The following is a 25,708-nucleotide window of genomic DNA, read 5'->3' on the forward strand; positions in this document are numbered from 1 at the left end:
GCTCTGGAATTAGTGCCCATCATACTGCCCAGCACCCCTTCTTAAATTCCTATCACGGTGATGAGTCAAAACCACAACTGATATGAGGATGATGTGGCCGAGACACCACTGCAGAAATCCAGCTGCTCCCAGGTAGAGAACAAGGCTGCAGGGGTACAACCAGCACAAGGAATATTTCCTAACAACTTCTTGTCTGCATGCGGCAGTGAGTGGTCACATGCAATGAAGTCCATTCACTCCATTGTCCCTCTGGCCAGAAAGGGGGCAATGCCTTTTCCAGGCATTGAACCAGGGACTCTGTGGAGTTTAAACACCTGAAATAGAATGGGTGGGCTGCAAAAAAAAAAAAAAAACCAAAAAAAAAAAACCACAGGAGGGGAGAGAAGACATGCTGCAATTTCAATCGTGTCTCACGTGGATGCCAAACTGTGGCAGTTTTTCAGCCGTTCAGCTGGAGACATCTCTATTCCCCTCTCCTGCCTCTCATCCCTTTGCTTTCTTCCATTTTTACTAGTTTTATAGCAGAGTTATTCTCTCCAGCCAGGCTAATTTATTCTGGTTCTGAACAGAGCAGTCTAGCTCCTTGTAATCTACAGTGGCTGGGAGATTTCCTCAACACTTGTCATTTACTGCTCTGACAGTATATGATAACAAAGGCTATTAGATACCTCCCCGTTTTCACTGCACACATTGGACATATGTGGTACCTGGCACAGAAATATTATTACAGGGCAATGCCCGGGCACGTTTCCATCACAAATCAAAATCTGACAGGACAATGATGTCTCTCAAATCTAGGGGGTTAACTTTTAACCATAAGTTACCAGCAGTTAAAATCCTTATATTAATATTTCATTAAGGGCTCCTCCTTCTGAGTGACTAATTCGTTATTCAACTAATTAAAAGTGTCTATAGCCTTCCCAGCAGATTTTAGACCAACGCATGGCTGAAGGATAAATCTTTAAAATAACGGATTACTTACGTGATCTTTGACCTTCTACTGGGACAAGTCTTGCTGCATTTATTTCTCTCTGGGTTTGAGTGGGAAAATTATTAGTAATTATGTGTATTTTCAGCAAAAAAATAATATAGTAAATTCCATCAAACACTGACTACAGCTACTTTTTATCATAAAATTTTACAAATTCCCCACTAGTGAGCTCATTAGCGTAAATGATAGAGGCTTATCTCAGGTTTAAAGTCAGCATTTTTCCTTAGCTACCAAACAACCAGTTTTCTTTTGTGACATAGTAATGGAGGATTTCACTCCAGAGAGCAGGGAAAATATTCCTCTCTGTTCTTGCAGGGCAATTGAGTAGGGCTGGTAAAAACCACACAGAGTCTGATTTCAGTGCTGCCAGTATCCTTTGGGAAGCCTTTTCTAAAAGGAGCAGAGCCTTTGCAGGGGAGAGAAGTGTCCGTTACACCACAAGCCTGTTGTGAGGGGCAAATATCAAGGAATGACAGAGGAGAAAGGCTATTTCTAAAGTAAATAATAGGCTCTCCCTAATCTCCCATCCAAAACTGTTGTGACATAGAAGTATTACGTGATGCACACATCAGTATCCCAGGATAGCATCAGTGTTGCTCAGCGCACACCGGTACCCTCACCAGAGCCGGAAAATTACGGAGTCGTGCTCACAGTAGGCACAGATGGTGGAGGTCTCTTCGTTGCTTTCCAGGAGCACCTGCAGAGACAGTGGTAAGAGGGATGAGGTTGAGCTCTTACAGAGACTGGCAGCTACAGATGAAGATAACGCTTAAAAATTTTCGATTGAAAACCATGATTTCAGATGACTTCAGTGGCAGACAGAGGCAGAAGGGAGGGCAAACCCTTAGTACCAACAAAATTCTCATAACTTACGGCTGGACATGACTAGCCTAGTAGTTGTAAGGTAAACCTCTAAGCTAGCAAATGAACGCTGTTCTGTACTGCTTATTGGTCTCTGCTTTTTTTTCTGTATACTCCTCTGTTGCATTCATCACAGTATATGAAAAGAATTCTAATCCGCACTGTCAAAGGCTAAAGCTGGACCGCTCAGAGCGCTCACTGTCTTCAGAGAGGGGGAAGTCACTACCTCCGCTGTACATCTACTGCTTTTTTTTTTTTAAGTGATAATATAGCAAATTTCTGTCTTCTGAACACTGCCAATATTTTCAAGAGTTGCTCGTGGCTCTGAACGAGACCCCCATTCTCTGGTACTCATTCAGGCAAAATCCCACTTGGCTCCTGGCAGCGCTGGGAAGCCCAGTTGGCATCCGCACCTGCAGCTGCCGGGGGCCACGCGGGTGCCTGGCGTGCTGAGCTCCCGGCGGGGGCCACTGGGCTCCAGCAGCTCCGCTCTGGCCTCTGCAGCAGGCAAGCCGCGAGGCAGGTCGCTTGAGTGACACGAGAAGGAAGATATGATTGCGGCAGACTGGAGAGGCTTTTCTGGGGAAATGCAAGCAGGCTCCGGCAGTGCAACAAATAACAAACAAGGGGATTTGGACACATGCGTTTTGTACGTTTGAGTTAATAAAGGCTGGAAGGACATAGCTGGTTGTACCATGAACTCAGTAAAGACTTCTGAAGAAAACCTCTGTCCCTAGAGAAGTGCAATCTAGTTCGAAATAAATCTTGAAAGGAATTTAAATACCTTAATTTGGAGGGAAGAGAATATATCTCGTAGAAAATAAAATGTCTTCAATTAGTTAATGGGAGCAACATCATTTAAATATTATTAAGCTGTGAAACAAAGTGTCTTTATTAATTTGGCTTGGGTCAAGCAGCGAATTCCCTCCTCTCAACTCTAAATTTCCAATTTTGCAGCCCACGTTTCCCCTGCACGGGCAGATTCCCCCCTGCGACAGCATCCTTTGGAGTGCTGATTCCCTGTAAAGCTCCATCCAAAGCCTATCAGGCTCAGAGTCCATTTTTTCTTTCATCTTCTCTCAACCTTGAATTTACCTCACCATCCATGTATTCAGATGTTTTATGTCATTTCTGGAACTACATTTGCACTACAAGATAAGGGGAGAAAAAGAATAAAGAGAACTGCTTCACATGAAAAGTGGACTTTTATATTGCCATTTTTTTTCAGGTTCACAGAGCGCAGGGAAGTGCTTGTATGTTGCAGTAAGCTCTGTGCCTGCTACAAGGCTCAGGGGAGCGGAGAAGGGTTGGTTTTTTATTTACTGAGAATCATAAGGACCTCCTAATGGCACCAGCGTGGAGGGTGACTGGGATACATAGGCAGTTCTGCTCTTCCCCAAGGGCCAAATCTATTAGTTTTGGAAGCTGCAGGTATACCTGAACTTCAGAGGAGATCAAATTGCACTCCATGTAGTTGTGGCTACTACTCTGGCCAAATTCTCATTTACACTGGAGTAATTTTTGCATGTTTATTAAATACAAGAGAGGTGAAAAGAACGGTTAATGAATATGGGTACCTAATTCTTTATCCACATTGCCTCCACATGTGCATTTCATTCCCTTAAAAAAAAAAAGAAAAGTTCTAAGTTGACCCTGTCACAAATAACATCTTTTCTTACATATTCTTTCCTCTAACTATATCCACAAGCAGATTGTCCATCAGTGCCTCCAGCAGCTTGTGACAAACTGCTGTTTCAGTAATTACTGAAGGTCTGTATTACATTTGTGATACTGGTCACCGGAGGGGCTCAGACCCAGAAAGACAGGCATCATCATTTCTCTTTTGAAGCTGAGACCAAGCCTGAGTCACTGGGCCAGGCAGCGACTGTCTCAGCAGATCAACAGTGGCACCAAACATATTGCGTTTATTGAATATTGCAGAAGGGAACAGGGAGATATAGGATGGCAAGAGCAATGATACGAAGGGAGCTAGATAGCGGAGGATAAGGAATCGAGTCCAGTATTGGCCAGCCACCAGGGTGAGCATATTCATAATGAAGATCATTTGAGGGTCAGAATCAGGACACAAAGGGAATCTGCTTTGTTTGCAGTCCTCTGTATTTGGAATGATCCACACTTCACCACCACCATTCAGCACATCTTTAGGGTACAAAAATGCTTATGTATTTACCAAGATTTTAATACAAATTATGGGTTTTTTTTTTTTTGCATTTGAGGACTTACTAAATCTTCTAGATTTTCAAGTAAGCCAGGATTTCTTCATTTGGGTTATGTAAAATATTTATCTTTGGAGGAGCCTAGCTGCATTCAGTGACTCTGTACCACACCGTTTTCTTACAGGGTCAGCAAAATTCTTAAAGGCTGGAGAGTAAAAATCTTATTGCATTGCGTTTATACATTGCCTTTCCTTCAAATGTAGAAACTCCTCACTTGCCTAAGCCCTTTTGCATAGTGGGTTTTATTTACAAATTTATTTACAAATTGGCAGTAAAGTACTGGAGTCTCTTTGACAGTTTGCAATTAATTGCACACAATCTGTTTAGGCTTCAAGATGCATCTTTAATAAATGATGATATATTCCAAAAGGCAGTCCAATTGGCTGCTTTACATAGGATATATATTTTTCATATTTCTGAGACAGGACATATGCAAAATCATTTTTACTGTGGCACAAACACAGGAAAGATGATTTGGAAGATAGGCCAGAGGTTCTGTTTCTAATTCTTCCACTCACCTGCTGCCAACTGTGGGTAAGTCATCTAATATTTCTCTACTTTTCTTCTGCAAGGTTGTTTATTCTTCTAAGAGCTGGAATTCAGTGAATGAAACTCTAATTTATTATTACTATTAATATATTCCAATAAACGGTTGCAGTGCTTTTGCATTTCTTTGAAGTCAGTCAAATAAGTATTAAAAAAATAGTGAATTGTAAGAAATGTCAGTTCAGTCCATCTGATATGGCTGCGTTGAAATATTACTTGTGGGATGACCTCCTCAGAACAAGAAGCTGATAAAGATGTATGTGCTAAATGGATCCCAGAGTCCTGAGAAGCATTTTCTCTTTTCACTCACCCATTGTGTCGAGTGATGTGAGTCACGTGGCCCAGATCACTAAAAGCAACTTTTACAACATAAAGAATTTAAATGTGCCTTATAGTGGCATCTTACCTATCACCATTCTTTCAGGTAGTTCCTATCTACTTTCATTATTGCGTCCTTCCTCCCACCCTGTCTTATTGTTTTGAATTGGAAAAAGTTTTGAATCTTGGAAAAGCCACATACACTGTAATTACACACATAATACTGTAATTGAATCAAACTACTTTGTTTCCCAAACAGCTATTCTTTATTTGCTGGCAGACTGCTTGTTTGTGATCCTGGCAGTCAGTCACCTCAGAAAAGCCATCTCAGTCATAAAATAGCTATTGTAGAGGAAATATTATTGGTTCTGTATAGGGCTCTTTAGCAGTCATTACGTACAGCTTTTAGTAATTTTCAGAGTCACCCAAGCATCATTGATAGAAACCATTTGCAATGACCTGCAATGGTGCCTGTACATTATTTTAACAAGCAAAGCAAAATAAGAGATTTTGGTGGTAACATGTAAATTGGCCTTGAGGCTTGCAATGCAAAGCTCATCAAGTGTGTAACATTTAATTACAAGACCACTGAGCGTGAATGAGGTCCTATGAGCCTTTTCTCCCTACAATAGAAAGATTCTCCCACTGATTTGCATCCTCTCAACGATGTGGAACAAATCCACCACTCCCTCAGCAGGACAAACTGACATTTAAGGGATTGATGTCTTTCAGGAACCTATTTGGTAAAGTACTTCATGGAGGTACTGATGCTCCTTGAATCCCATCTGTGAAGAACTGGGAAACGCAGGCGCTAGATACAACGTCCCATCAGCCCGTAACCAGAGGGAGTTGTACCGAAGGAGGAAGAGCTCAGTCTGGGCCATTCTGGTTTCTACTTTAATAAAATCATACTGCACTTCAGGAGCTACATAGTGTGCAGTGTCTTCATACAGTCATGCAGACTGGTTGCTTCCAAATTGCCTAAGTGTACGGGAACACAGGAAGCTCCAGCAAATATGTGTTCTGCACTGAATAACTGCAGTTCCCATTCACTTGTGCATGGAAGTATGGATTAGATCCTTCATTGGCTTTAGCACAAACAAAACTAAATTATATTTATCTCAGCCTTTACTTCTAGATGTTTCTGAAAAGGCAGTTAACATGGGGTCTGGTTTTCAGGCTGGGCATCTATTTTCTAAGTCTTAGACTCTGATATTCATAAGGTGTCTGGTGTGGCCACAGAGTGGTAAAATGGGAGAAATACCACGAGACAGAATAAATACATGGAGGTAAGTTCTCCAAGCCCATTCAGAGCTATAGCTCTTCCTGCCCTCTACGGATACCTTGCAATCCTCCTGCTAGGTTTGCCAGTGGAGATGCCTGGAGGTCTGCTGACCAAGCAGAGGACTAGTAAATGCCTAAGAAGATGCACGCAAAGGTTTCACTTGTTCATGGTGTCTCTCTGAGGTTGACCACCCATGATATGTAATCAACTGCAACAACCGTCCTTCATTTGTTTCTTTCTCTGATCGACTTTCCCCTTAACCTCTGACAAACACCTCACGTGCTCTTTACCAGTTCAGAGCCCAATGACTATTGTCCCCAGATTTTGGGAGCTTCTAAGCCAGGCCCACACCCCTGAACCAGAGCTCCCGGTCTTCATCCAAAAGCAACAGAACTGCAGCAAAAGTGGGAGAAAGGGACAACTGGGAGACTGGACTGAAAGTCCGTGGCAGCACTCAGAAGGACCAAAGAGTGCTTTGCAGAGTTGTTAGCATCTGCTTACCTAAATACTGCCCATATTGTTAGCTCTCCTTTGGGGCTCTTAGACCTGTTAACATGTTTTGATTTCTGGCTGTATACATTATTCTCCAAATGAAACCCTCAATGAATGCGCTTGTTGGTGTTTTTCATTAGTACATCTTCCAGCTTAGTGACAAAGCTTGAAAAGGACGTGTGTGGAAACTGCAAAGTATCTCAGCCAGGTAAATTCTGTGGCAAACACTTACAGCTTACTAAGTCTTGCCCAGTCTGATAATGAATGTTGTAATTTCACATCAGTTTTCTCAAAGCCATAAAGCGTGGGGCTACATAAATGTGTGCAAAATTTGACCTTTGTTTAAAAAAAGTGAAGAATATTTCTATCCACATTTTTAATGTCTATCATTGCTGGGGTACTTTTAAAAAATAAAACCCAAAACAAACCAGAAGGATAATGGAGGAAAGAAACAAGTACTGTTGTGAAGGGGTAAACTGTATAACAGTCTGGTCTTGATCAAAATTTTAAGGGCCTCCTCGTTTTTGAGGTTTGAATACTGAAGATGACAAAATTAAGCGTCAGGGGGAAGGAAAGTTTAGAAGACTTTGATTACAGGAATTGCTTGAAATTATTTGAACTAATTTCTTGATTACAAGAACCAAACAGAAAATCAGTTAGCCATTTCAAAATCCAAAATTGATGTTGTTATTGTGTGTGCGAAAGAGAAAACATTATTCTGTAGGTTTGCTGGAGGTAGTTTCCTTTTCAGTATCTGTCTAGCGTAGCAAATGTGTTTGCTAATTTACTTGTTGCAGACAACATTATGTATGTGCTGCCCCAGTTCTCTAGACATTAGAAAGCGAGAAGCCTGAGGAACTGGCTGCCCTGCTGGATGTGGCAAGGGGTGTGACTCGATATGGGACAGCTGCTATTAGCGTTCTGAAAAGATCTTGCTTCCCAACACTGAAGTGTTACCTTTTTATGTAAGTAGTAGGCACAACAGCATCCTTAATCTTTGCTGTTTCATGATTAGTGTTCTCATGTCCAATCAATAAATCCCCAGAGTCCCTCCTTGTAATGGCTATTTTGCTCAGTCTCTCCAGTGGGTTTTCAGCAGATCAAAATGTGGAATCAATAGCTCGAGAATAATCTGCCCACTTGTCTTTACGAAATATTTGTATTTTTCCATGCAAGTTCTAATGAACCAAATGACTTTTCCAATATATAAGATTTTAGTGCCTCATATGGAAATGCATCAGCTACACAATTGCCAGCGCACACCATGGGATGTCTCAAGGTCACTAGTGAACCGACTGAAGAGCTTCAATAAAGCTTTAAAGTCAAGCTATACAGATACACAACATCCACCTAAATGGTTACAAATTGCCTGTGAGTGACTCCAGCACATAGGTCAGCACAGCCCGGGGAAGACACGTGCGGCTTTCCTCTCCTGCGCTCGCTCCACACACTTTAACTCTCTTCTGTTACATGAGACAAAAATCGAAAAACCTCTCTGCTGTCTCTGCTGTTTGTGTACCTTATCTAGGAAAGGGACATTGATGCCAGCCTCCTTTCTCAGTTGATTTTACCTGCCCGCGTGGTTGCAGCCCAGTGCGGGACATGAGCACAGCCCACTCCTCAGTCTATCCCTCGAGCAGAGAATGGTGGCGGACGAGCACCTCTGAGCACACAGCTGCATTCTGTCTCTCAAGTATCTCTTTCTAGTTTTAAACGTACCATGGGACTATTTTCAGTTGAAAAGTAGATGCAATAAAATTATTATTAATAATTGTAATAATAATGGTGATTTAAGAAGACTTAAAAGCTATTCACAAATAGGTTTTTTCTTGACTCCTTTAATATAGTCACAAGAATACAGTAATCACACATCTTTTCTGGTCTGGGATATATCTGTTCTTATCCTGGCTTTCAAAGGAGAAGCCCTCAGCAAAGGGTCTGAGGTTACATTTTAATTTTTAGCTTGGTTTCCTAAGGAAACGAGGGTCATGCCACTGCTGTCTGTCTGTCCTTATTTTTCTCTCATATAGCCTTACAGGAATATCTGAGCTTGTCAGTCAATCTCAGCCAGAATAAAAAAGCATTTTAAGTCTCAAGAATAAATATGTGCCTGTGAGATTTCATGGACGTTTTTGGTTGGGGAGCAGAAGGAAACACAACCTAGCACTCTCACTGAGCAAAGGTGAGGAAAACACAGCTGGTGCCATCTGCTTGGCAGTGCCCGATGGGCAAACCAAGACCAGTCACATGTCCGTAAGTTTGGACGGGTCAGGGCAGAAAAGTCTTCTTGGCTGGCGAGGGTGCAACAGTGGGACTCGGCTGCTGCCGTGAGTGGGAGGCTCCCAGGAGCACAGGGCACCTCTCCCTCAAAGGCATAGCTCTAGTTCTGCTCTTCGCAGCTGTAGTTACAATTCTATCGTCAGATTCTGCCTTCCCTGCCAAAATAGTCACAATGTTTTGAAGATTACACTGGCGATACCATTCTTGCTTAGAGAGATTACAAGATAGGGATATAAATTATATTAATTTCTAAAACCTACTGTCAGTCTAAATTTTGAGTTACAGACTGGCATATAATCTCACTGAATCAAAACCATCCAGCTGTTTTCAGATCAGACCTGGTCCTTTTTTAAACGTAGCTGAAGCAAAGCTTTCACTGAGTTTATTGATGCTGGACAAAACCCGGGCTGTACTGCTTTCTATTTAGTCAGTAGCACTTAACAGGATAATTTAAGCACATTTTTTGTATATACTTCATATGTAGCAGCACCGCGTGGTAGGGAAAAAATGGGGAGAGAAATCCCCACAAAAGATAATTTAAAAAACAATCAATCAATGGCAGCAAAGAAAAAATTTCACCGTGAAAAAACCACAAAATCAATAGATTATGAAAGCTACTCTGAGGCTTCCACTGCTATCATCTCAAGGCTTTATTATCAAATATAAAAAAATCATTACTGCAATATCAAAACATTCATAATAACAATATGAAAACTCCACTCAATCTGTTCCTGCAGGGATCTGAGCTAAAAATCCACAAGAAAAAAAAATATAATTGCTGTGAAGATGGCAGTTAGCCAGTTCAATCATTCGGCCAACCTGGTGCTAGAATTGTACACCAGACACTGCATTTCAGCGCCACCACTGTAGATAACGTTGAAAGAATTGTTCAAGCAAACAAACTGTAACCAAATCAGACAAAAAAGTAAGCCTTTTATAAAAGATCATAGATGCTGTTATCAGGTGCTCTGTTTGTGGCTTCATGTCTTTTTATGCCTAACGTAACTGATTCCCTGCTGTTTAGAAGTAATAACATAAAACCCCTACTTTGCATCCTCATGCAAAAGACCAATTCTTATCAGCTTTAATGTTCCCTAGATTTTTTTAACATCAAAAGCAAGAGGCACTCACGATGGCATGGGAAACCCTCATCTCTGCTGCCTGTAGGAATGAAGTTTTAAGGAAATCAAGTTTGAGGCTACTTTTACTTGAGACTAATGCTGCACCTTTCACGAGCATTTGTGCATAGTGCTTTCCAAACTAACATAAATCCTTTTTTGACCTACAGAGAAATAGATCTTGTAGTTCGTAGTGGCAGTATTTGGAGCGTGAATCATTCTCAGTTTACCAAGAAAAGTAAAGAAAGCTTTCTGGTCCAGTGCATTCAGGGTGATCTGCTTCAGTCTTGTTTGGCACTTGAAACCCCAAGTCCGACGTGAGATTTATAACCCCGCTCAGCTCTTTACTGTTAAATACTGTTGTATTTAAGAGATATTTATAAAAACCTCCTGTAACTGGTGGCAAATCATAAATATACACTAATAACAGATGTTTGCCTCTTCCTAAAATAAGTAAAACTCATTGTCCTCCCATTATAACTTGTAAAATTTATACCTTTTTTGGGTGGCTTTCTTCTTGACTGTGTGGATAGCAAGCGGCCCTTCTGAATCTCAGGAAACGCACGCAGCTGTCTGACTAGAGCAAAGCAAGAAGGTTAAAGAATTGAGGGGTGTAGACAGGAACAACAGGGATAAATCACGGTGCGTCCAGTTGGACGAACTCAGGTGAGCACACTCTGTGATTTTATATGTGGGAAAAGATCTGTGGGAAAAGGACCCAGACCCCCCCAAAAAAATTCGACCTTTGTTGGTGAGGAACACCAAATGAGAACAGCATGTGAGCAGAGTGCAGATCTGTCTTGTGTATTTTATACGAATATACTGTCTGCATGTCCTTGGCTTTTCTTCTGCTACAGGCAGGCTGTCTGGAGTCACCCTCCAGCCTTTCAGCTGATAATCTACTTCCTGACAATAACTAGCAAAAGACTAACATTGCGCTTGGCTCTGCAGTAGACTCAGAACAGCCCACGGGCACGGCGCAGGGTCAGCCTGCTGCTAGGCTGTTTGTTTATTTTGGTTGACATTTTCCTTTGTCGAGAATCTGTTCCTTGTTATTCAGTACGTACAGCCCTGCACATATCCTATCTGTTTAACTGTCTTTGGATAAAAGTGGGTATTTTCCCATGTCAATAAACATTGTGGTGTGAAGCTGTGAGCTGGCCTGTGAGAGAACCACTCCCTGCTGAGTATCTCACTTCTGCATTGAGTTTTCTTTGTTAATCATGTGCAAAGTAAGAAGGCTTTCTGTCTAGCAAAAACCCATTATTAATTTTTCATATGAACACTAAAATCTTGAACAGAATCCTTGAGTGGCTTCAAAGAAAAGGGAATAATAAGCCCAAAGAGCTACATTTCCCTTTTTTCAGTTATTTGATATTTTAAGAAAACTTCCTAATGCAGAACTACAGCACTCTGAGCTTCACAGTGACACATTCATTCTGAAGACTACGTTTGACCTTCAACTTTGTCCTTCGTTAGCAGGATTACATCTAAACACTCTTTCATTTTACTGAAAATGAGACAGATGCAATGTGTATTCTGTTCGACCCCAGCATTAGGATTATCCCAAGAGTGGCGTTTATGTTCTTGTAGTTTCTTGGTATAAATAAATATCAAAGTAGAAAGACCAATCTGTACTCCACTAGGAATAATAAACTAAAATAATATGGCACTGATTCTGTTTGGGTTGTCTAAATTTGTTTTTATGATTGTATATGTTTATGGCTTTCTCACACAGCCACCATGAATTCCAGGCAATTAAAAAGGACATGAGTTCTGAAGCATTTTAAAAGGGGCTTTGCCTTCCAAATGGTGTGTATTAAAAACAGAATATATTTTTTTGACAGGGATACTGCAAAGTCAACAGCCACACATTTCCCCTGCTCCAAATTTCTTCTCCCACCTGAAATAACTAATTAGAATGTTTCTGTAAGTTGAGAAGAAAGGGAAAGAAAGATGCCTTTTATGTTTGCAGATATATTAACTCAAAAGGAGTATATAGCAGGTCTCACATCAGGTGCATCAACATACCTATACACTGTACCATCTGCTTTTTCACATTAAACAAGTCCAGTGTCACTGGGCATGTGTTGGAGAACAGTTCTGTCCTTGCTGCACACTGCGAGCGTTTGGCCCCACATGACTGTGGGGCACAGATTTTTCAGTCATGGGTGCAGAGAAGATCTTTACTTAATTGGATAAATAAGTAATTCTGCTCTAACATCCCTTGAACTGGACAGTCAGTGTGTCATCATGAGTTACTAAACAAAGAAGTGAAAATACGAGCAGAGAAGAAGCAGTGCTTCTGATCAGACTATTAAACGTTGTTGGCTTGCTTCTGTTATTTACACCAATTCAAATACAGACTAATGGGCTGAGAGAAAAAATATCTTTAAACAATTTTCCAATTAAGAACCAAGTCCAATTTCAGATATTTTTGTTCAAGAAACACTTCAGAAGACCAGAGAAAACTAGTTGTGATAGGTAAATCAGATACATTTTTAAAAGGTAAAACCTCCTTCAGGTCAAACTGTCCCTAACGACATGGCTTTATACATGAGAAAAAGCAAATAAATGGGAGAAGGTGATAGAGCTTAGCATTTTGCTCTCTCCAGTAATTTTTAGAAGAGATAGTGATTCTTTGATTTTAAGTCATCCATATCCTCCTCCACAAAGTCTTCCACAGCAGTCAGTGGAACAACTCATGAACCTAGGTATTAACAGTGTAAAATTGCATAATTTGGCCAGATTCATCATGAAAGGAGACATTATTAAAGCTTATAGCTACAGGAATCACTAATTTGTTCATTTCACACCCTGAGCAAGAACTTGATTTCTCTGTGAGGTCTGGAGATGCCGCTGTGGTTCCAGCAAGTCCGTGGCACACCCTTTGACACACGGTGGATGTGGGCAGACATGCATAGAGATTCTGTCTCAAGAGTTCGCAATTCTGAAATTCTTTCAGAATCCACAAATAGCCTTATTTCATGGAAAAATCACTAGGGATTTCTGCCACTTTGGTCATAAGACGTTCTCTTCTGCACTGTTTACTGTAGCTGTGGTCCATCCACCTATTACGTAAGTATTTTGCTGTGTGCATAGTCGTAAAAAGAACTACTGTCCCATTGTGCTTAAGTGTAGAATGCCAGCTGCGTTAATAGAAATGTATCATCATGTCATTATTAAATATTTATATCATTGTAGCACCAAGAGACCAATCCTGTCAAGTTCCCTCTGTTAAATTTTTAACGATAATAATATCGGCTTGTCCCTGACAAGCTGACATGAGGCTGTGAAAGCAGGAATTGACACATGCTTCCAGAGGAAGGGTGTAAATCCTGCTCAGGACTCTTGTTTAGCAGTGAAATCCCTTCTGGAAATAAAACACGTACTCCTGAGAGCAAGCAGCAGGGCCGAGAGGGAAAACCCTGATGAGCCCAGAGTGTTTCCAATGGCAAGAAGCAGCAATGCTGTCCCTCCGGGAAGAATAGAAGGCACGAAAAGAAAATAAGCAGAATGGGGAAAATCCAGCTCATTGCTTGAAAATTATAGCCCAACTTTTACGTATTTATTGAAACCAAGTTCTGAGCCTAGCAAAATTATCCATCATTAATGAACATGCCTGAGCTGGCTGTGGGGTACCAGGCTGTAGCCGAGGACCCAGCGCTGCCCCTGGCGAGTGCTTTGCGCAGGAGGCAAGCTCTGCTCCATGCCCTGGTGGAAAGTCTCTTGCTTGTCTTTCTAGCAGGAAATGTTTTGAAATCTGAACAATGCAGGAGCTCTGAGAGCAGACAGCACAGATAATGAAAAGAAAAAAGAACTACTACTTTGAAGTTATTGTTGCTTTGTCACTTTTCCTTAATTTCCTTGGTTACTGGTAGAAACCGTTCCTTAGAAAACGTTTAGGAAATAACATCCATAAGACAATTTCCCTGCCTCAGTCTTAGCCATTGTTTCCATCCTTTTACTTTTGATGACAAGTGAGTTTCAATTGTAATCCTTTTTATGAATACTCAGTGTATAAATTATGCAGATTAAAGTCTCTAATTTCAGAGTAAATGTAAAAGATTTCTCACCTTGAGATGTGTAACAACTACAGAACAGTTTTCATATATTTCTTCAAAGACTTTATGATCAAAATTTTTTTTGTTTTAAATAATGCGCATGAAATCCTACATTTACTTATGAATGCAGAAACTGAAAGAATTAAATAACAAGGTTTAATCTTCAATTAATTTGTATACTAAGGTAAATAATACTGATGTTCACACTGTAACAGGTAACTTGAAAGGAAAACTGTTTTCTTAATTGAATATTGTCATGGCTAGAACAAACTGACCAAGAGGCAGACTTTCAGCTGGTCCGAGTATTTTTGAAGTAAATGTAGCAAAAGCAATGTACATCAACAAAGAACTAAAATATTATTGAGGCTCTCATTCTGGAAAAAAACTCTGCGCTAATCCACACTCAAACTGAGGGAGCGGCACGTGAGGGGCAAGGATTCGGCTGTCTGGATTTTTAGATTCAAGGTTCAAGGTCAGGAAATGGTTTTCTTCATTGCCATTTTCATTCGTGAGACTTCCCTGGCTCTTTGGTACTGAATTCATCGGTATGTTTCTCTGCAATACAATAAAGAAAACTTTTCTCATTCCACAAATTTTTTTTTGGATTTCAAATAAACTTCTTGTCAGATGTTGGCGTGGCAGAGAGCTCTCAAAATCACAAACTCGACACCAAAATAGCAAACGCTTCCCCAGTATGTAGAAGACTGGTCTTCTGGATAATTAATTTATGTAAAATGAACCAGCTTAAGGAGGAGAAATTGCACAAGGCTCTGAATTAGCCTGTTGCCCGATGGCTTGGTACTTTAGTAAGGATGCAGAAGGTATATATTTGTGTGTTTGCTTAAAGCGAGCAACTGAGCTGCTGGCCACATCTGTGCAGGCAAAGAATCATAGAATCATAGAATCATAGAATCACCAGGTTGGAAGGGACCCACTGGATCATCGAGTCCAACCATTCCTAACAATCCCTAAACCATGCCCCTCAGCACCTCAAAGGCCTCACTCAGTTTCAGCCTTGTAAAAAACAGTATTTTGGCTCCTACAAAATGGCTTTGGCTTTGAAATTTGGTGCCTCCCGATGACATGCCAGTTACTGGAACGTTCCCAGTTAACTTGATTTGCACATTTTGAAATGAAGCCCTAAAATGTTAAGATGGCACCAAAACAGAGAAATATGAAATTACTTTGAAAATCACCCATACGTTCCTGTTTGTGTTGCATGACAAACAGCTGAAGGTCAGCTGCAGTCTTACAGCCATTAGGGCTGGATGGCTGTGCGTCATGAGCCTTTTCACAAGAACCTGACAAATCTTTCTCATTAATAACAAATGACAGTCTCGCTGGTGCTACAATGCATGTTACATTTAATCAATTTGCTATTTGTATTCATTATGTACATCTCCTATTTTGAGTCATGAAAAATTGAAAAGTAATTACAACATGGAAGAACATCATGGATAACAAATAAGATAAGATGAGAAAAAGTACTATTAATTGGTCAGTTGTGCTTGTCAGTACCTTTAAAGTAATCCAGGCAGGGAATGAGATAAGACAATTGTATGCCTTTGAAGTAAAACAAAGCATCAGGATAATCACTGGTATGGTACCCTGGTTATGACAAAAATTCAATCATCTAAACCTGTGCAATGTTAAGATGAGCTTTAAAGAGCTGTTTAACTACAGCTTGGCTCAAAGAAGTCAAACTAACTTCCCTGAGTGAAACGTAATTGTAATGCCTGGTAGCATGACCAGGCTATAAATAAGTCTGTCAGCATCTCCATTATAACCCCCACTGCCAGGGGCTGCTAACTCATCTCTTTTACATTTCAACAGCCTCGAAGAGGGCAAACAAATTAGTGACTCAGTTGTCTATTTCTGTACTAAAAAAGGAAGAACAAGTTAAAGTGTTTTTAATCATGAGAATATCAAGATGCTGACAAATTTTTAGGGTTTCATTTACATTTTCCTGCAAACCAGAGCTTAATCTAAGTATTACCTCAAAAAATGGAGGACACTGTCTCTCTGTGAGACAGAGATATGCCGATGCCACCTTGATAAGACCCTGAAAAGTGGAACAGCCACACTATCTGCATTTAATGAACGGCTGCTGAGTACTTCTGTGTGTATAGTTTAGAAGAACAAAGGGCCACATTTGGAAACAATAAATGTACCTAATTTAATCTTGAACAGAACTTTGAGGAATTTATGTGTCCATGGCCAATGCAGCAGTCCTGGGAAATGCTCCGTTCCCTCTACCCCAGGGGGTACATAACTCTCTAAGCTCCCCAGATTCAGCCGGGGTCAAACTGAGCTATGTGCTCACATTTGGACGCAGACAGTGCAAGCAGCGAGCACCCCAGGGGTTCCTCCTGGTAAGCACACTGGATTTGGCTTCTTAAAAGTGCAGTTATTGACTCTACTTTGAATTAAAATATCTAACACCTAAGACAATGCTCAGAAGAGTAGAGTGATGACTGGACTGGTCACACGCAGTATTCTGTGTCTGCATGGAAGATTTTCCTGATAAAAAGACAAACCAAAAAAACAAATCTGGAATTAAAATTCATACATTGAGTTCTTAATAACCGCTTCTTGTGCTTCAGAATTAAAATTCATCCTTATAATCACGCTTTGGGCGAGGCAGCGGTCAGCATTTCCTGCTATGCAGAGTCACAAGTGTAAACTTTAGACCATTTCTGCTGAAAAGGGTAGCTTTAAGGTTGAATTCGAACAGAAGACGGAGTAAAGACATAAGAAGAGAAAAAGCCATCGCTGACAATCACCTTCTTGAGAAAGGGAACCACAGTGACAAGGGAGGGCAAAAGTGCTGAGGAAGGTGATGACTGTACTGCTGTGACATCTGGGAAGTAGTTTGGTCATAAAAAACTGCTCAGCATTAGCAATTACAGTAGCTTTTCTTTGACATTGCCCCTGAAGTTTAGAGGGAATATCATTGATTTCATAATGAAAGCTATTCATTTTGCAGAGGTTTATTGTAAAGTGTCATGAGGAAAGGCATCCTCAAGACATGAAGAAATATAATGCAAAACCTGCAAGAAGGTGTAAAGAATTCTAAATCACTGCATTGTCTAGACATTAATGTAAGTAGGTAGTAAATGCACTGGCTGATTAATGCTTCCTTCCCCTTAAGGAAGGGGAATTACTAAAACAATATTTAGAGAAATGCAGGAGTGAATAAAACCAGTACTAACAGCATAGTATTTACATGGGGAAAAAAGACACAGTAAAGCTAATGTGTTTCCTCAGATGGGATTTGATCTAGAAATTGACAGCTAAAGCTATTCAACGAGGCAACACAAAGTCTTCATTACCATCACATAAAACATGTTCTCTCTTAGGTACTGTGGTACTTTGCCGGCTGTTTGTGCACGTATGCACTGTATACTCTATTCCCCATCATCATTGGGGTATGAAAATTCTTGACTTAAGTCATTCTAGAAAGAGTTTGAGCTTATGAGGGAACTTTTTTATACTGCTTGTTCAGAAGGGTTGCAACTGTGTATTGGTCAAAATCCCATGGTCAACAAAAATATTACGGTTTTGTGAAATCGTAGAAGCATGAGCTTTTTGAAGAAGAAACCACATAGGTATGTCTATTCTGAAGATCCATTCAATAAAAATAAGAATGTCTTCCTCCTAGATACAGAGTTTTTTGAATAAGGCTTCAGACAGTGCATTGGTATAAACAAAAGCGAAGGCAAAGCTAAAAAAAGTCATATACAGGATAGGATTTTCTAGACCTCTGTGAAGTTCAAACGGAAAAAAGAAACTGTTTTGGTATTTTATAGGACACATCCCAGTCAGCCTCAGCACTATAAAACATCCTGGCTCTCAGCACTCCATAGTGTTTGTTTGGCCCATAAGACCTTGATCCCTGTTTTTCGTGTCAGACTGTTGCATCGGTGCAGACCCCACTGTGTCTCTCTGCAGGCACCGCAGTCTCCCCACCTTGTAAGGTTGGGATTGAAGTGGGCTTATTTTATATCCAAATGCATAACAGGTATTCCAAGTGTTATAAATATTAGGGGATGTAATTATGTAACTTAGGACCACGCACCTGCATTCCTAGATTTCTTACTATATTGTAGGTTTTGTTTTTATTCGGAAGGAAATTTATATATCATCCCCTCTGAGTAATGGTATGTACTCAACCTCTATTGACTCACAGCTGTTTGGAGGTAATTATATGATTTCTCAATAAGCATCAGAAGTCAGCCATAAAGTTCAATTATTTTGACATGACAGATCAATAACAGGAATCTGAAGCAATTAGAGGGCCGTGATTCAGAAGCTGCTTGGCTAAAAATGATCATGTGGCGAATCAGTCCCTGGCTACAGCTACAAGTTCAATCGGTGCTGTGGGTCTTCACCTCAAAGCACATTATCAATGGTTTATGCTATTACCATAAGCTGTAATTTAATGTAAATTATTGATGTAATTTAGCATTTTGAGAGCACACCTCACACCATGGGCTGCATCCTGGGCTGAACACATGCTTTCCCACAGTAACTCTATATAAAATATTGAAATCTACCATCATTCATATCTGTGAAAGCACAAAGATAACAGCGTACATTCACTTCTTTTTTAAATCAGCATCAACATGCTGTCTCACATTAAATATTGATCAGAATTCTGAGTCAACAAATCTCACCACTGAAGCAAGCACAAGGCAGGACTGGGGTGCCCCCGTCAGGGCTAGCCCTGAGCAACTGTGCTGGGTGCTCTTCCAAAGCACTTCTGCTGCCCTTTCCCTCCTGGAAAGGGGACTGGCAGCAGGCTCCGCTGTCACAACTGAGCCATGTGGCCAAGTCATTACCACATGCTTCCCAGCTCCGCACCGTGTTTCCTCCTGTCCACTGTCCCAAAGCAACACTGCTGATACCTAAAAATGTCAGTAATACCGAGGTACCATCTCTCTTTAATGACTGCCCTGTTCCTGGTGTGCTCCCAGTTCCTTTGCTGTAATAAGCAGACAGCTGGCACTAAACACCAGTGGTTTTTCCTGGGTATGATAATGATTTGACATAAAAAATAATGTTAGACGCAGTTAGGTACAGATGTGACTTTGGCAGTTTCCCTCCTTTCCCATTTCCTTCTGTTGTCTTTGAGACAAGTCTACAGCGGGCAAAAATGAGCAATGAAGGACTGCTGCTCTATTTTGTTTTATTTACTAGTTCTGCTGCTGTATCTGGACAGGCGTTGACTGCTATTTCATCTGAATGGGACCAAACAGGGTTCACCCTTAGGAAACCGAAACATTTCCACTTTCACGTTGCTATCATTACATTTCAAGGATGTGGAGGACAGTTCTAGAGTACAACAAATTAGCCTACAATGAAAAAAAGAAAAAAAAAAGCGTAATTTAGACTCCAATATTTGGTGCTTAGGGTCACAGCCCAGGCTGTTCAGTAATGTATTAGATAGCATTATTGTAGCAAAATGTATTAATGTGTGTTGAGCAATTTGACGAAGTAAACCAAAATGCATCGCTTTGTTTTCAAGTGACTTACTCAACTCAGTAAAAAAACCAAACACAACAACAAAAAAACCCCACCAAACCCTCAAATCTAAGAAGGATTTATTTTAGTAGGTTTAATAGTTTGGATCTTGTTCACCTTAGAGATGAACATGTACCAAGTTCTTGTGCAAATAATTAAGAACTTTTCTGTGTCCCTCTTGCTGATAGTAACCAGAGACCATGGCTGCAAAAAGACAATACCAAAACCTCTCCCTTTTTTTCTTACTTACTACCCTAATTCAACTGTCATAATACTGCTATTTTAAATTGTTTAACCAATACTAGAATGGGCTAAAAATAAGGCAAAAACATTTAACAGAGATATTGTTTATATTTTTTTCTCCACCAACACTCAAAGCTCTCACATTTTATTTTCAAATTGATAAATTTTGACCAGCTTTGCTCACCAAAAAAACCTGAAAAGCCCGACAGACTCATGACACTGAGAAGAGTTAACACTCTTCAAGTTTCTTAGACAGTCAAGTATGAAGAAACCAGAGCTTTCTTTAGAACCAGAAAGGCTCTGTGCAGATAAACGCTTGAGGAGTATAGCCTGTAAGAAAAATAACATCTCATATCTTTTAAGCGTTGCATCTAATACTGTTTTATATCCTTAAGAGCTGTAAATGAAGTTCCTGATTATACTCTAGTGTCACTGCAATACCAGTGCAGCCTTAATCAGCCATCATAATAGCTCGTGTCTAGTTTTCAAGTGTGGGTTCATTAACCGGCCAGAAAGATCCCAGCTTGTTCAGACCATTCAAATTGTGCCTTAAGGTGACGTGGCTATGTGCTGGTTGTGCTACGTGGGGACTTCTTAAATCAAAGCTATGCACATGGGGTTCCTTGTTATTTTCCTGAAGGCTACTCCTGTACGCTGCTACCCACTTGTGTGTGCATGGTCAAGGCAACAACTACTAGTTTCTCTTGAGCACTTCTGTGAGCAAGCTTGCTTGGAAGCTCCCAAGCCTGTTAAAGCTAAAGCACGCCAGCAAACCAAGCAGCCAGCCAGTTCTTCAAAGGAATCTCCCAGGCTTGGCATTACTTGTGCCCTTTGTCCATGGACAGAACATTTGTTTCTTGAAACTGGAGCAACCAGCATAACTCGGCAGTCAAACCAGCTCACACTGCCTGGACTCCGTCCTGGCGCCTCTGCCACCCGCTTCCATGCCGAGGCTCATCTGCTCCCTGCATAGGACTTTCCAAAAACAAACTCCTTTCTGGCCCTTCCCCAAAGAGCCACTCCCTTCCAAGCCTTCCATGACCACTGGTACACAAATAAGACAGCATAAGGGACACTCGGACCACCTTGGCTAAAGGGAGGGAGCATCTCCTGCCTGTTGACACCAGTATGCAGGGTTAGTGCTACTCAGTGTTTTCTGCCATGTTTTTTGCTCTTTCATAAATATTCATATATGTATTTTATTTGTAGGTTTTGGTTAATTTGTAAAATTTGAGGTGAAGTTATTTTACTTTTTCCTTCCTTGGGATCTGTGGAAGGCATCTGTGCCATTTTGCTTGTGCGAGCACTGACAAATCAATCCCTCGAGACAACTAATTAGTCACAGAGAGGCTTAAGTCTTGTTCCTAAGGAAGGAGGTAATGTCACGGTGGCAAAACTTGTCACCTTTGCCTGACCACCTTGAAGGGAGAAAGACTGTTACTGCACAGTCCAAACCACTTGTGTGATAAGGGAAAGGATATGGCCTTATCTAGGGTGGAAAATGTAATAATCTAAAAATATCCGAGCAGAAATTGTCTCCAAGCAGTGCTAACGTATTCCCTGGCAGCTCTCTCTTCCAGTGCCACAAATGAATCAGAGCATCAGCAACTAAGTGACGGGCAGTTATTTAATGAGTTAATCTCATTAGGATATTTGAACTCTCGGAAGAGGCTCAACCCATTAGCTGTGTGAGAGCTTTGAAATGAGCCTTTCAAAAGGACTATAAGAATATATTAAAAAGTGGTTAATACACTCTGGACTTCACCAGGCTGTCTGGCAAAAATAGGAGCCAGAGGTCATTGCTGGTGAGCTTCTTGACGAGGCCTGCAGCCACGGTAGCTAATGCGCTCCGTTCACCCCTAGAGCCCATCAGGGAATATCACCAACAGTTTGGATTCTTCTTGTTTGTAAGGTTAGCTTTGCTATTCTGTGCAATTTCACCTCGCTTTCCAATTTTGAGTCCTACAGCTTCACCTGATGTGGATAGTTAAACCTGGACCACTTTAACTTTGTATATAAGACAAAAACCCCCATAATAATAGTTTTAATTTAAAGTTTTAATTTAAAGTTACTTAACCTCACATTCTCTATAGTGATGGTATCCCCTCTAAATCTTCCTTTTTATTATGAATTTAATTAACATAAATGCAGATTGTGATTAACTAAATTAGGAAGAACAGCAGAGTCTCATCTAGAACAACATTTTATTTCAGTGGAATAGCACAGCTTATGCAACTGTAGCTCTGGAATTTGCATTGTGTAGCTGGTTTCTGCTCTTTGTACTTACGTATATTAGCTTCAATAGAATTATTCATATCAATAAAGTGAACAGTATTTGACCCTATAAATGAAAGACATTAATAGAGGAACCTAGAGAATATCTTTCAGCAATAATTAAAACTCGGGGCAGAATAATTATTTTTCATCGTCATAAATCACAATGAAATGTGGCTACCTACTGTCTGATTATTCAGATCTGCTCCACAAAAGCAGTCAAGATATGTCCCGCTTAATTGCTAATACTAATTGCATTTAGTCTATGGTTTTAAAAGCAGTGATATGAAAGGTTCATATTGTTTAGAGTATTGTAAAATGTAACTGTTAAGTAATGTATTTTCAAGAGTTTGAGGAACATTATTAAAGTTCATTTCCATGCTGCAGCTGCAGGAGTTGGAATTATGAAAGTGAAGAAGCTGTAAAATTGAAAAGGTCAGGAATGACATTCATCTATTCCAGCTGTCAAATCAAGGGAATGTTAACAAAACTAGTCTGTGGTAGAAAAGCTAATTGCCTACTTGTATTTTGGCTGCCCCAATACACGTACTCTACTGTGGCTAATCTACAGGAAAGACCACGCATCATTTTTTGAACAGGCCTCTTGTAAACAAATGAACCTCATTTCCCTAAATTAGCAAGCTCTAATGATTCTATAACCCACATTGGTCTACAAAGCAGCCAAATATTTCAAGTCACTGCTTAAAGAAAACGATCTGTGAATTCCTGGTGAATTTCTGTATTCCTGGAAGCAGAGTTCGGTTTCAGAGTGGGCAAATTTTAACTTTAATGTATTCTTGCAAGCAGTGTTTCTAAAGTGTCTCCTACCAAGGCATGTTTTATTCTAACAACATATAAAAGTTTCTGTTCCAGACCAAGTCTTTTATTGATGACCTCCATTTAATGATCCCTCAGTATCAAGGATCTTCCCCTCAACAGTCCATTCCCACAATGTGAGACAGTGCAGACACAGCACACCTAAATACAGATCATCAGTGGACAGAGTCTAAGACCTTTGTTATTGAATGGCAGACCCTTGTCACGTTGTCAGAGACTGATTTTTGCTACTCAAATAGTTTGGCCTAAATAATTGTGGCTGTTTCGGCTGCAGCACAGGCAGTATCTCTTGGTGTTGACCTCATCTTGCAAGCAGCCCAGCTGCGCTTGCTGCAAGGAGTGCTCATACTGCAATCCTGCTGGTAGAGAGAACAAGGGCAGAATGATACCTTGGACTCACAAAGGACCCCAGAGCCGCCAGACTAGGTTCCAGAACCTTCCAGAGGAAACATAGTACAAGTCCACCGGGAATCCCTCCCCATTGGGATCTTAATGTGTAAATAACACTTGCAAGATCGAGTTAGACGGTACACTATCTGCTGCCCAGGTGGTGTCCTTCTTGCACTTTTCTCTCTCTACCCCTTTCCTCCCTTTATCACTTTCTTTCTTTACCCTTACAGATTTAGCAAGCCAATGCCATACCATTCCTAAGATTGCCTGTACAAATAAATTCCTTTTTAGATCAAACATTTGGCATCGCTTTGCCTTCATTTAGCCCAGTAGGCACTGAACCCATCAATTTTATGGGAAGACCCTGAGTCTTACCCTGGCAACCCCTGGACTGTCCAGGTTGGGTTGCAACACACACGCAGGAAGAGAAAGCAAAGAGAAAGGACTGTTCTTTTCTTCTCAGCAAAGAACATACTTTGTATGATGCATCAAACCCCACCTTACACACAGAATGACACTCCTCAGCAACTGAGCCCAACGAATGGGGTCCCAGAACTGTAGTGCGTCCCACATTAATCCAGTGATTAATCTACACAATTTTATGCCAATCCCTCCTGGCTATTTTCTATTGCTCTTTGGTTTTGTGTTGTCATCCTATATACTGCAGCTGTTACCAGAGGTCTACTTATACAAATTGAACAGCCACAATTGCGAGCTGACACTCAGTGGGAAGACTGCATTCCCTCAACGTGCATATATGCCACCACTGCATCACGTAATACAGATGTGACAGAAAAAGATCCAACTTGACCACTGACAACAGAATATCGGGTCAGATTGTAGCTTTCCGTGTTTTAAAAATCTTCCTGCCTTTTTTTCCTGAGAAGCACTGCAAAAAGCTAGAAACAATAGTGATAATTCATGAAATATTCAGGTGTACAGCTGCAATCTTTTAATAAATGGAAGTGACCTTCAAAACAGACATCCCAAAGATTAAGAGAACTTCTCAAAAGATGGCATTTGTCACTAATCAATGACTTGAAGAACTTACACTCTTCCTAGAAATGAATACAAAAAAGACCTTTCAGAATTATACCACTTTAAAAGCAAATCATTCACAAAGCACACATAAAAGAACATTAATGAGCTAACAAAACAATAGAACAAAACATCAAACAAGGAAATTGAATGGATAAATCCCCCCGTGCCTATCAGCGCCTAGATATCTGGAGTGCTGGAAAACCATCTACCCATCCACCTGCTGTTCCCAGGGGCTGGACAATGCTATCAGCATTAACTACATTTCTTTTATTGTGATGTTGTTATGTCAAAATATATATAACGTTTTACAAATGGATTTCTTTTTCCATAGTCACACAGGTATCTTGGCTCTAACTGGGTCACTGTATTGGAACAGATGTAATCTCAGCAGAATACTGTGAGAAATCTGGGCCACATTAGCGACTGATCCAATTACGGCAGAAATCTCTAGAAAACTCAGGTTTATTAAGAACCAGGAGATAATTGCAATGTACTTCTAGGGATGACCAGATGGACGATTCAGTCGCAAACTCTTTAAGGGGGCTGGAGCTGAACAAGAGGTGCCTATGCCATTTGCCTGTGTAGCTGGAGAAATTCCCATTGTGAGGATATGATGAAAAAGCCGGAGATTCACCTGGGGGGACTGGATCTAAAAGTGTCCTATCCCGGGAAGCAGCGTGGCTTATGCACTACTGTGAGAACAGGGCGGCAGAGGAAAAGGTGTCCAGGAGAGAATGACAGAGCAGGAATCAAGGAACCCCAGGCAGCTTTTTGTCCTAGGAGAGTATTTACATAAATGGGCTCCTTATGATTTAATACAAGGTCCTCTTGAAAAGCTACATTTTCCGTCCTGAATAGGAAGTAAATGCCACCTTCCAAATGACAATCTGATCTCACATTTAAGAAAACCCAGCAATCTACCACAGATTTGCACCTAGAAAAAGAGAAGGAAAATTACTTGAAAAATATGAGTATAAACAGCTCTTTTTACCCCTCCAAAGTCAGCTGAAATTTCACAGCATCCTCTGTGATCTTGATAGCGTGCTTCATCACAGGGACCTGCCCTTGTCTCTAGTGAAAATGCCTCTGCGAGGAGTCCCGCTAAGGTACATTGGATCGAAGAGGATGTCTAAAGTGAAACATTTAGTTAATTAGGAACTTCACTGAATCAAGGTCTTCTTTTTCAGCCGAATATCTTACCTGAGAAG

The sequence above is a fragment of the Cuculus canorus genome, chromosome 13, assembly GCF_017976375.1.
Source record: "Cuculus canorus isolate bCucCan1 chromosome 13, bCucCan1.pri, whole genome shotgun sequence".
NCBI classification, from domain to species: Eukaryota; Metazoa; Chordata; class Aves; order Cuculiformes; family Cuculidae; genus Cuculus; species Cuculus canorus.